Raw genomic sequence first — 13,521 nt, 5'->3', positions numbered from 1 at the left:
GTGCTGCCGCCTAAATACTTCCAGTCCGCCTGGTTCAATGATTAAACTTCGCCCCCTGTCTCGGTCCCTCCCTCTGCCACACACTTCATTGTCTAACAGAGGCTCTGGTGGTAGCTGAGGGCCAGTAGAGGGGGAGGCCGGGAACGGATGGGTTGCTTGACTATTTGAGTAGCGAGTGCCACAAAATCTCGTTGCTGAGCAACGCTCTCAGGCCAGGGCTCCACCAAGCCCACTCAGCCGAGGAAAATCTTTTAAGAAGTTGGGCACTAAACAAAGCCAACTTCCAGTGGAGCTGCCTGCAAATGTCCAGCCCCGGGTTTTCCTCTTTAATCCCTTTCTCCTCTACCTGGTATCAAAACTCCATGACTCATTGGTCCCCCTCCTTGGTCCCCTGAAGGACTGTCTTAATTGGTCAGGGAGTTACCAAAAATGTTGAAGCAAATTCCTCCATTTGTGAAAGATCCAGTCTCTTAGCTAACAGCCCACGGTTAATGGAAAACGATCGATAAAGGTTTATCTATTCCTGATGTAAAGGCAGACACCCTTTGTTTCCCAGGTAGTGACCCAGGAAAAAAATATGCTTGAGAATGAAGTCGCCATGACTCTTTGGGAAGCTGCTGCCAGAGGAAAATTGAAATCACAGATGGGAAAAGTTTTCTTTCCCCAGAGATATTTATTTGATCAGCTTATCTCACTCATCATACTTGATGTGAGAAGGACCAAGAAAGGCACCAAGATGAAGGAATGATAAACTCCACACTACGGCTGTGGTCATTGGCTGGCTAGTAAAATCATTCACAGGGTTAAACAGCAGCTAATACGAATGGAACACTCTGTGGCCCCATTTTATAGATGAGAAAAACTGAGGCTCAGAGAGGTTAAATGACTTATTCAAAATCACAAAGCTTGTAAATGCTTCAGCCAGTGATCTAGCCCAGGAGTTGGACTCCAGGCTCCAGCTTTTAACTGATCTGTCCTTCTGGTTCTCAAATTCCACTTTCTTCATGGGATACTCAGTTGATAGTTATTAGCAGCATTCTGTGGGCTGGGTTTGTGGCTCAGTGATAGAGTGCTTGCCTAGCATGTGTGAGGCATTGGGTTCAAGTCTCAGCACTGAGTGTAAATAAATAAAATAAAGATCCATTGACAATTAAAAAATATTTAAAAAAAAAAAAAAGAATTTCAACTACTTGGAAAACGAAGTACAAAGATGTCACTCCAACCCAGTCTTCCTTGAGGGGAAAAAAGCAGATAAAGATATTCTTGGCGCTAATGTCCCCAAATATTAATCAAATGCTTTGTAAAACCAGCCAGTGACCACATGTTAACACAGGGCGCTCCAGTGTTTCTTGCTCCTACGTGGCGCCTGCTCTTCAGTGACAAGGGGCCTCTGATTAAAGCGTGCTGTCCTGGTCAGCTCACCAGCCTGGGCTCCATCTGCTTTTCTCCTGTACAATCTTATTAACCAAAACAATGACTGACGATGGCCTGGTCAGGGGACCTCCAACAGCTGCCTCTCAGGAAGCCACTGATCTCTACCTGACCATCATGCAGATGAGCCAGGGGGGAGTCTGCCTGGGCCTGCAGAGCAGGGGCTGCTTGGTTAAAACAATCCGGATGCTTTTCTCAGCCAAATTGACCCAAGAGTCTCCCAGACTGATAACCTCCGTCCTTTCAGTGTGTTTACTCCTCAAACTATGACTTTTAAGTCCTCTATTTTAATTATACAAGCAAACAAAGGTTAATTTTCAGTTCCCAAAGCCAATCAGTTCCCCAAACTCAGTAGAATTTGTGTCTGAAATACACATGCTAATGCCCTCCGGACCTCCAAGGATAACACCTGGGGCAGGTCAAGTGACCTCGAATGACAACATTACCTATCTTTTTCCCCCATTTAAAAAGTAACCTCGGCAGTGCGTATGGCACCTGCTATTGCTGATTTATTCACCACAAAGATAAGAGGTTACAATGTCCAGTGGGCAAAAGGAAACAGAACCATCACCAAAGGTCTTGGAAGTCTCCCAGTCGCCTGTGTGAGTCAGACAGGCAGACTTTGGATTTTCATCAGGCACTAGAGGATTTTTACTTGTTACATCATTTCATTTTTAATCTAAGCACATGAGCACCTATGTTCTAGGTCTGGGCTGGTGACTAAACCAAGAAGTTTCATGATTATTAAAGATCATGTGCATTTGGAGTCATTTAGCCAGGCCTCCTCATTTTTTTTTTTAATTTTTTTTTTTTTAAGAGAGAGTGAGAGAGGAGAGAGGAGAGAGAGAGAATTTTTAATATTTATTTTTCAGTTCCCGGCAGACACAACATCTTTGTTGGTATGTGATGCTGAGGATCGAACCCGGGTCGCACGCATACCAGGCGAGCGCGCTACCGCTTGAGCCACATCCCCAGCCCTGGCCTCCTCATTTTATAGAATCAAGATAAAATAATTAGATTTCTTTACCATTCCTCATCTGATTATTCCAATCCAATCCTTGGAATGTTTCACCCTCTTTAAGCTCTATGTAGCTATTCAATGATATCTGAGTGTAAGCCTTAGAAAATCTTGGATTTTGCTTAAGAACAGATGTGTGTGCCAGGCACAATGGTGCATGCCTGTAATCTTAGAGACTTGGGAGGCTGAGACAGGAGGATCACAAGTTTGAGGCCACCCTTAGCAACTTAGCAAGACCCTCAGCAACTTAGTGAAACCCTGTCTCAAAATACAAAATAAAAAAAGGCCTGAGGATATAGCTCAATGATAAAGTGCCCCTGGGTTAGACCCTAGTACCAAAAATGATAATAATAATTATTATTATTAATAAATAATATTATTAATAACTGTTAATCAATATTATTATTATTACTGAAGTTGTTACTGACAAGTGACATTTTGGTTGAAATATAATACCCATCTGGCCCAATCTTCCCTCTAAGGAAAGAGACTCATCTTGATACAGATCTCTGTTTCCACTGAGCCCTACTTTAAACCACATGGATTTTTACTACTTTGATCAATAAAAAGTGGGGTGAAAAGAAGCATGATTTTCTTTCATACAAAGGCATGCACATATACAGTGAATGTGAATGATATGCATATATGTGTATAATACAATCTTCCCCCTCATTCAACTGACCCAAACATATTAATTGAAAGGAGGAAGCAGAACTTTAATTTCTAAGTTTTGTTACCTTTTGGAGACCCTAAAGATGGGCAAAAACATGCACAAACAATATTTATCCTTTTTTTCCCACAGCTAAAAGACAGCAATCTATTATTTCTTACAACTTCATGTGAATCAACAATAATCCCTTGATTCTAATGTATGAAATATGATAGGTCAAGAGCTTTGTAATGTTGTGAACAACCAATAAAAAAAAATCAACAATAATCTTAATAAAAATTCAATTTTAAATACAGTCGCTATGCCACTGTGTCATCACATCCCTTGAGAAATATTAAGACTGAGTATATAAATTCATGTGCATTAATGATATGATTTATATATACTGTGAACCATATAAGAGGAGTGAAAATGATTTATCAGGTTAAATTATAAAAGCTACAAACACTAAATCAAAGGTATAGTCTTAATTCAAATTGGAGTTTTCTAATTTATGTCTGACATTAGCTTAGTACAATATATATGTATTAATTATATATAAGTATATGTGTGTGTGTGTATGTAATTTATCTTTAGCATCAAAAAATTTTGACAAATGTTGCTGACTCAGTCAATCCAATAAGCTTAAGATAGTTCCTGCCTTCAAGGGAATACAATATTATTGAAAAGAACAGAAAATTAATAGTGAAATGTACACCACATAAGTAGGTTCCAAGTAAATTCTACAAATCTAAGAACCATTGGTAAAAATCTGTGTGTGTGTGTCTATATATATATTCAATTTGAAATACACACACACACATACATACATACATACATACATATCAGTGGTAAACATATGTATATAAATGAATATGACATTTATACATATATACATAAATACATTATATTTAAAAGCATGCAGTGTACCCACACATAATACCACACTCAAATTTGGCCTGGTTTTCCAGCTAGGCCCAAAGATAATATCTGCTTTCCTTTAAGGACCAAGCTTGTAGGAGCACCAGAAGTCCAGAAAAATTGACCTGTTCATTCAGCAAGCACATATATGGTGTTAACTAGGTGTTTAAGATTAACTCCTGCAGCCACTTCCATTCTCCTGATCTACGAATGGAGAAGCAGAGGCCCAGAGCACTGGCCCTGGCACCTGGTGGACTAGAGATGTGAATGCAGGTGTTCTGGCTCTGGAGTCCGCACTTAATTGGGCTGCACTGGCTGTCCCTGATCTGGAGGCCAAGCACAGGGAGACAGGGGACTTAGGCTAGAAAACTGGCCCAAAGCCCCAGGTAGCACAGTGGAAAGTGCGGAGGCCCTGGGTTACCTCAACTCTGCTCTCCCTGAAGGTGACAGGCAAGTTCATCTCTGTAAAGAGTTTGTGGCCACCTTGTTGGTCACTATGTGAAGGGTAAGTTACTGAGATCACCCAAGGGAAGGCACACTAAATGCATCTCCTGAATCTAAGCCTTCACCAGGCCAGGGACCCTTCCTAAAAACCTGTATTTCATCTCATCCCACTTGGTCACTTAGGCTAAGAAAATGTAGCTGGGCGCAGTGTCACCTGTAATCCCAGCAGCTCAGGAGGCTGAGACAGGAGGATCTCAAGTTCAAAGCACTAGGTAGCTCAGCGAGACCCTGTCTCTAAATAAAATACAAAATAGGGATGTGGCTCAGTGGTCGAATGCCCCTGAATTCACTCTCTGACACCAAAAAGATAAAGTGTAGTCCTTTTAGGCACCAATTTTATTTACGGGTATTATAGGAGCAGTTAGGAATTTTTTTTTTTAATTGTACTCCTGTTACTTAAGAAAACAGATCTTGAGTTGTGCCCTGTGTTCTTTTAAATGGCAAGTCCAAATTTAAGTTGTCCAAAACATAAATCAGTCTGACCTGCTGGCATTCCATTTGCTGTAAAAGAGTAAAAGTGAGTGAGAACAAATGTCCATAAAAAGAAAATCAATGTAAAAACTTCCAAACTCTGCCACTGGTTACAGTTACTATGGAGTCTCCATGGAGCAACCACAAATGAAACAGAAATGTCAGCCTCAGCAAGTTTCAAAAGAATACTACTGATCTTTTTATAGGTTTGTTGCATGCCCAGGGAAGACAGGGAATGCTCACAAAGAAACTATGACAGGACTATTTTTTAATCACAACTGTACATTAAAAGCCCTATTTTCAAAACACATATTTAGAAAGATAAGAGACAAGGAAATGTAATTCAGATGGCTTTTAATAATTCTCAGCATAATTTCAATCTCAACTGCACAAAATAACCAACTTCAGAAAGTGTACGAGACTTTTGGTTAAACATGGCATAAATTCAAGAGGACACAAAAATGAAAGGAAATAACTGGGTTTGGTGGTACACACCTGTAATTCCAGCAGCTCAGGAGGCTTAGGTAGGAGGATTTCAAGTTCAAGACCCGCCTCAGCAACTTAACAAGTGAGGTTTTCTGTATCAAATTAAACATAAAAAGGGCTGGAGATGAAAAAGGGAAATAAATAGTGGTCAATAAGAGTCATTAACATAATTTTGGACACAGAAAAGTAATAGCTTCATGGGGCACAGTAACACATGTCTGTAATCCCAGCGGCTCAGGAGGCTGAGACAGAAGGATCACCAGTTTGGAGCCAGCCTCAGTAACGGTCAGGGGCTAAGCAACTCAGTGAGACCCTGTCTCTAAATAAAATACAAAAAAGGGCTGGGGATGTGGCTCAGTGGTTGAGTGCCCCTGAGCTTAATCCTTTGTACCACCCCCCAAAAAAAGAAAAGTAATAGCTTCACAGATGAGACATTGAAACCTAGGTGCTTGCACAGGTTGATTCTGCTACGTGAACTAATGACACTTGTAAAATTCTAGAAATACTCAGGATCTGAGGTCCAGCTACTTCAGAAAAACAGGGGGCAGGACATGGAGTTGAATACAATGGTTAAAAATCTATATTATAGGGGCTGGGGGTGTAGCTCAGTGGGTAGAGTGCTTGCCTCGCAGGCACAAGGCCCTGGGTTCAATCCCCAGCACCACCGCAAGACACCGACCCATGTGTGCTCCTTTCCTCCTCACTTGGAGGAGATGGGGAACCTCGAATTCCCTCTGGTAAAACTAAATGGCCTCAGAGGAAACATTTAAAACCCACACATGCTGGGGCTGGGATGTAGCTCAGTTCACAAGGCCCTGAGTTCGATCCCCAGCACCAAAAAAAAAGAAGAGAAAAAAAAAAAAACCACACATGTGGAATAGTCAGAACCAGGCGAGGCTCAGTGGCACACGCCTGTAATCCCTGCTGCTCGGAGGCTGAAACAGGAGGATTGTTAATTCAAAACCAGCCTCAAAAAAAAAAAAAAAAAATGAGGCATCAAGCAACTCAGTGAGACCCTGTTTCTATGTAAAATACAAAATAGGGCTGGGGGTGTGGCTCAGTGCCTGAGTGCCCCTGAGTTCAATCCCTGGTACCCCTGCCCCTGCCCCCTGCCAAAAAAAAAACAACCAAAAAAAAAAAAAAAAGAAAGAAGGAAGGAAGGAAGGAAAGAAAGAAAAGGCAAAAATCAGAGGCAGCAAACAAAGTAATGCTTGCCAGGGAGAGAACCATTTGGAGAGAATCAAATAAGCAAAGCACAGGGGCCTTCTGAGGGAGTGTTATTCCACCTTAAGGTGAAAACCTGGCATAACACTCCCACCAGAACCCACAGAAATTCTCAGAGCAAAGGATGAACTTTAATGTACTAAAGTTGAGTCAATGTATTTTTTTTTTTCAGGTGAACTAGTTTAATTCCAAGTGATACAGAATCCAAATTCTGGCGAGATTCTAGGATGGGTCTACTTGAAATTCACAGCTGAGGTAGGAATGGCTGAATGAGACTCAAGAGACAATGAGCCCGTGTGTGTGTGTGTGTGTGTGCGTGCATGCGTGTGTGTGTGTGTGTGTGTGTGTGTGTGTATTATTATTTTACAAAAGTTTATTAAGTTTACAACAGACTCCAACACAACACTTGATTTTAGCTATAGGTGGCAAAAGATGTTACAGCAGGGAATCTAATATTTAATAGGAATGGCATCAACAGTCACCACCATTTCAGGCACAAGAAGAGGCTTACTCTTTGCCAGATTTCTTAATTCCACCCGTGGGCAGGGGGCCCTTCCCTGCGGGCTTCACTTTTAGCTCCTCAAGCTTCTTCTACTCCTCTCTGTGTTTTGTTTGAAAGTCTTCTCTCCCTCATCCTCTCCTTGGCCTGCTCCTTAGGCTGCTCAGGGGCTGCTTCTTGCCACCTTCCTGGCCGGACATGGTGACTGTAGCCCCGACCCCAAGTTAATGTATTTTAAAAAGTCATTCCCAGCTGGGCTCAGGGGACATGCCCAAGAGCATGGCTTAGCAGTTCTGAAACCACTGCCCATGCATACTGGAACTGATTAATTAAATTAAGTAAATGGATGGTGGATGGTAAAGGTGGTTTCTCACCATTGAAGGGAGAGGTTTCAATCAAGCAAAGGAGAAGGCTAAACCCATTCCTGTTACTGGACATCGGCAAGACTCCTGTTTAGCTTAATATAGCCACAGATGTTTTGTGTTATATAAATATTTATAGACATGTGTCCATACATAGGAAAGCAGGCACACGTGTGTTGCCTAGCTTTGTCATCTGAGAGGCCGTAGATGCAATGACATTGGTAGCAAAGAACACATAGTGGCCAGATTTTTTCTTTTCCAGTGCTGGAGATTGAACCAAGAGGCACTTACCAGTGAACCACATCTCCAACCATTTTTTAATTTTTTATTTTGAGACAGAATCTTGCTCCATTTCCCAAGCTGACCTCAAACTTATCATCCTGCTGCCTCGGACTCCCAAGGGGCATGCACCCTGTGCCTGGGTCTAGATCTTGGTATCTAATATTCTAAAAAAGAGAAAAAGGAACCAGATATATACAGGATGATCCTGGAGCACCTTGTAATGCTAAAAAGGGAAGGAGTCAGAGGATTTCACCCCCAAAAATGGCACTTGGTCTGCTGATCACGTTCAGTTAAAGGCCCCTGGAGAGCAGCAGATACTGGAAAGGGCTTTCCTCGGACATTCCCTTACATGCTTAAAGACTAAACCCATCAAAGGAAAAAAACAAGTATCTTTGGTCTCTTCTCTGAGTTTTCATCAGATAAACTCATATCTGCAGGAAGGAAGATCAAAGAATGAGCCACACCTGGACAACTTTTGACCACAAGCCATTGTCCATCTGCTAGGCCCATTCGACTCCCAAAAAGAAGCATTTACTATTATCTGAGCATTAGGCCCATTCATTACCTAAAAGAATTTACCATCCCTCAAAATTTCCACATTCCCCATCTCCCTCTCCCTGAGAAGGTACAGAAGCCTCTGGACACTGGGTTCCTGGGTAGTGACACTTCTGTGATTGTCCCCATGCACTTCAGACATGTTTGTATGCCTTTTTCTCCTACCATCTCCAGATCTGTCTACTACTTACTGCCAGTTTGTTCCAGCAAATCTTCAGAGGGGGAATGTGAAGCTCTCCCTTTGCCCCTGCAAAAGTAAGAAAGTGATGACAAAAAAAGAAGCCAAACACCAAAATGACAGGGATATGTCAAAGGGACACAGAAGCCAACTGAACAAATTCCCAATAACCACAGCTTGAACCTCAGCAAGAAAATAAAGCATTATTGTATTATAATCCAAAGTATAAAATAAACTTCCATTAACCAATACTGATATAAATAAATCATTGAACAAATTACATAAGTGAGGGAGGAAAAAAACTCCCTTGAAGGATAATTCTAATAATCTAATCAGATACTTCACCTTCAAAAGGATGGAAAAGCCAGGCACAGTGGTGCTTACCCGTAATCTCAGCAGCTTGGGAGGAGGTAGGAGGGTCGTAAGTTCAAAACCAGCCTCATCAACCTACGGAGGCACAAGGCAACTCAGCAAGACCCTGTCTAAATACAAAAAAGGGCTGGGGATGTGGCTCAAGTGGTAGCGCGCTCGCCTAGCATGCGTAAGGCACTGGGTTCGATTCTCAGTACCATGTAAAAATAAAATAAAGATATTATGTCCACCTAAAACTAAAAAATAAATATTAAAAAAGGGGGGCTGGGGATGTGGCTCAGTGATTGAGTACCCCTGGGTTCAATCCCTAGTACCAAATAAATAAATAGATGGAATATAACTGGACACAGTAACTACTTTCCCATGAGTTCAGAACGGAAAGAGGGAAAGATTAACTTTATAGTGGAGAAACCTGACAAACTACCTCAGTCTATAATTCCAGCTACTATGGAGGCAGGAAGATGGCAAGTTCAAAGTTTGAGGCCAGCCCAGTACCCCACCACAACCCCCCACAAACACATGGCTTCTGTTTATGCACAGATTAAAATTAATGTGCAGAATTCTTATTTTCAGTGAGATCTGTGTTTATTTATTTAGATACTGGAGATTGAACCCAGGGTTTTTCTTCCACTGAGCCACAACCCCAGTCCTCTTATTTTTTGAGATAGGTTCTCACTAAATTACTGAATGGCCTTGCAGAGTCACTGAGACTGGTCTCAAACTCGTAATCCTCCTGTCTCCTGAGATTAAACATTTTTTAAAAAATAAGATTGCTACCTGATTTACAGCCTCTTGTGAAAAAAGATTTTCCAGCAGGGAATTATCAATTTTCCTGTATCTTACCTTTGTGTCAGATGGCGGTTCCACTTAGTCACTATGTTATAAACCTTCTCCAAGCCTCTATGAACCAAGTGCTTTTGCCAGGGGATAGATGACTTTGAATCTTTAGTTCCAAGAGCGTGGCCTTAAAGGGACCCATCTGACCAAATTTGCCAAACATACCTTCTTAAATTCAACCTTCAAAGAAAGTTCCATCCTATTTCTTTTTTTTTTCCTCCTCAGCATTTTTTACCCAAAAGACAACTACTATTTTTGTCTGCGTGTGAAACTGCCCCATTATCTTAAATGACAGATATTTATAGATAGCCGTGGTCATGCAGAAATGTGTTCATGTCTCTTAGAAAACTATAGCTTTTCATTATATCCTAATAGGCTTGTTTGAAGTTGGACACAGAGAACAAATTGCTGCATTATAATTACAGGTTCCTTGTTCCAAGTATAAGAGACTTTGATGGTTTTCGATGATAATTTTGTGTATCTATGATTCACAGCAAGACATTTTCCAAAATACCCAGTGTTGTTGTGTAGATTTTCACACTTTTACAGACATAATGTGCAAAGTACAAGTCATTAGTTATTAATCCCAGCCAGTGATGCACGTACCACATTTCACTAAATTCCTTGGGTCATAGGGACAGAACAGATGAACATCTAAGCCTTGACCCACACCTCATGTTGACTGACATTTTGCTGAACCCACAATAATCCAAGAAGGACTTTCAGGCAAATACTTGAGAACCTACTAGAAAACTACATAATAATTTTTAAAAAATAAATAAAAGCTGTGTTTTAGAAAAGGAGGAATAGGACTATGATGTAATGTACACCTTGAACTTAACTGGCCCAGAAGCCCACCAAAAAGATAAGGGGCAAATAAAATTTTTGCAAAGAAGGAATAAGAAGACCAGGCTTTGATTTATAGTGACCATTTCAGTGTATTTTGTAAAATTATCCAGGGCTACCCTAATTATCTACTCTAATATTTTTCATTTTCTTCCCCTGATGTTGTGTTTTTAGTTTGGTCACCTCTGCTTAACCACAGTGCCTTTCTGCCCGAGAAAAGAAGGGAGAGGTGAAAGGGCAAACCATCACTGTTCATAAACATTCTTCAGCTAAACGTTCAAGCAGCCCTTCCCTGATAGCATTTTTTATTTTTTTATTTTTATTTTTTTTAAAGAGAGAGAGAGAGAGAGAGAGAATTTTTAGTATTTATTTTTTAGTTTTCGGCGGATACAACATCTTTGTATGTGGTGCTGAGGTTCGAACCCGAGCCGCACGCATGCCAGGTGAGCACACTACCGCTTGAGCCACATCCTCAGCCCAAAAAACTTTCTTTCTTTCATTATTTTTTTAATTTTTTGAAGTGCTGGGGATTGAACCCAGGGCCTTGTGCATGCAAGGCAAGCACTCTACCAACTGAGCCAAATCCCCAGCCTGATAGTATTTTTTAAATGCAAATATTTAACTTGCCCAAGTCTGCAAGAGCCTTGCCTAAGAGTCTTCTCCCATTTGCCAACTCTGGCCCCCTGGAGAAAAATGCAGAATTAAAAACACTCCAAGTGATTGATGTACCTCACCACTAAAATATAATGGGACCAAATCCTCAATCCAGTTCAGTTCATGGGCATTTCTTGAGACCAACTGGGTGACTGCATGTAATGGTGTAAGTCACAGTGGAAAGCAAACTCCTGAAGCAAGAGTTGTCCAGATGCAAAATAGAAAAAAGGATGTGTCCTTCCAGGCATTTCATTATCCACAGGTGAGGGAGACATGGTCCGAACCACCTGTTTGGCCTTCATTCCCATGAGGGCAAAGGTCAGATGAAGACTGTCATCTCAGTTAAATAAAATATCATATTGATTCTTAACTACTGAGGTCAAAGCTAAGAGCAATGATTACTTTGGCAAATCCGGCTCTGTTCCCTGGTCGAATTTGAGCCACATCAGGTTTAATCTCTAAATTTAGCCTCAATCCAGCAGTTGCTCAAATTAGTTCAGTTCTCAAAATGACCTAAGAGGTCATTTCACAACCAGAATGGGCCCAAACCTTCAGGCTCATTTATAAGACACTTCCTTTGTGCCAGGCCCTAAACAGCACACCATCACATTTTGGGTACCAGGGATTGAACTCAGGGATGCTAACCACTGAGCAACATCCCCAGTTCATTGTTTGTTTGTTTGTTTTAGACACAGTCTTACTAAGTTACTTAGGGATTCACTAAGTTGCTGAGGCTGCTTTGAACTTGACATCATCATATTTAACCTCCCAACAATTCTAAGAAGCGCTACGGTCCACCTTCTTCAGATATAGAGACCATGTTCCATGAGGGCAAGGTCACAAAGCTGGAAGTGGTGGGAAGAATTGAATCACATCTGTCCAACTCAAAGCTGATGATCTTTAACTCCTTTTAGCTGTGTTGAACCAGGGTTGAAAACTTTGATGGACATCCTTATGTTTTTGTTTTATAAATTCCATTTTAATACCTAGTGTGAACTATATGTTGTGTTCAGGTTTTTGTTGTTATTATTTATTTATTTATTTTTGGTACCAAGGACTAAACTCAGGAGCACTCAACCACTGAGCCACATCCCCAGCTCTACTTTGTATTTTATTTAGAGACCGGGTTGCACCAAGTTGCTTAGTGCTTCACTTTTTGCTGAGGCTGGCTTTGAACTCACCATTCTCTTGTCTCATCCTCCTTAACTGCTAGGATTACAGGTGTGCACCTGTATATGTAATTCTTTAAAAAGATGTTAAAATTATACTTTTGATTGGATAGATGTTAAGTTTTCCTCAGCTTCTAAGGATAACATTTGGATACCATGATGAAATGTGTTTAGAGCTGATGGTAAATTTCTTACTCTGGGACTACTGCCCTAGAGATATTCTTTGTTCTTGTAATAATTTCAGATACCAGAACTGCCAAGAATGTTTTAATGTGAGAATGACAGTGGTAGCCAGGCTCAGTGGCACACACCTGTAATCCTAGCAGCTCAGGAGGCTGAGACAGGAGGATTTTGAGTTCAAAGCCAGTCTTAGTAAAAGTAAGGTGCTAAGCAATTCAGTGAGACCCTGTCTCTATTAAAATATAAAGTAAGGCTGGGGGTGTGGCTCAGTGGCCAAGTGCCCCTGAGTTTAATCCCTAGTACCAAAAAAAAAAAAAAAAAAAAACAATTGACAGTGGTGAGGAGAAACGCACATAACCAAGAGATTAACCTCTGATTCAGTGTTTCTCAGCTTTTTCCCAAAAGAAATCTATTTTTTTCCTAATAGCATTGCTAATAAATTTTAATAGGAAAAAAAAACCTGTGATGGATAAATTGAGGCTCCTAGGCATCAGCCTGGCCTTTGGACACCACCCTACCTAAATCAGCCCAGCACCAGCTCTCATCACTCTTCTCTACATTCATATCCATTCATTTCACAAAGACTGACGGCTTCCACTGTAGTCCAACACTGTGATGCCACAGGGAACTAGACAGACAGAAGTCCCTGTCCTCAGCGGGCTGACAGTATTTGTTAACTTGTTTCGGTCTCCCCTACCAAAACATGCATCCACCTTGTTTTCCACACTCCCAGCTCCTAGGGCAGCCTGGGTACATGGGTACAACAGACAATAACAACTGTCAAAGAATCCCACCCACGACATCCCTTGCAACAGCTCAGGCACTGATTGGGTCAAACAATTCACCAAACTGATTTGTTCCCAGGCAGAGTTCTTTATGGTAC

The 13,521-nt window shown here is 41.2% G+C and overlaps 1 non-coding gene and 1 pseudogene across 1 annotated transcript; one reads left to right on the top strand and one right to left on the bottom strand.

Moving 5' to 3' along the window:
- The first annotated feature begins 6,074 nt into the window (after positions 1-6,074).
- Positions 6,075-6,147, top strand: Trnaa-cgc (transfer RNA alanine (anticodon CGC)). The gene has a single exon. It is a non-coding gene; the product is annotated as a tRNA-Ala (tRNA).
- Positions 6,148-7,211: 1,064 nt separating this feature from the next.
- LOC113186991 (translation machinery-associated protein 7 pseudogene) lies at positions 7,212-7,403 on the bottom strand (annotated as a pseudogene).
- Positions 7,404-13,521: the final 6,118 nt, after the last annotated feature.

Source organism: Urocitellus parryii, chromosome 5, assembly GCF_045843805.1.
Source record: "Urocitellus parryii isolate mUroPar1 chromosome 5, mUroPar1.hap1, whole genome shotgun sequence".
Classification (NCBI taxonomy): domain Eukaryota; kingdom Metazoa; phylum Chordata; class Mammalia; order Rodentia; family Sciuridae; genus Urocitellus; species Urocitellus parryii.
Note: the sequence above shows the minus strand (reverse complement) of the source record. Positions and strands in the feature narration are given on the sequence as shown.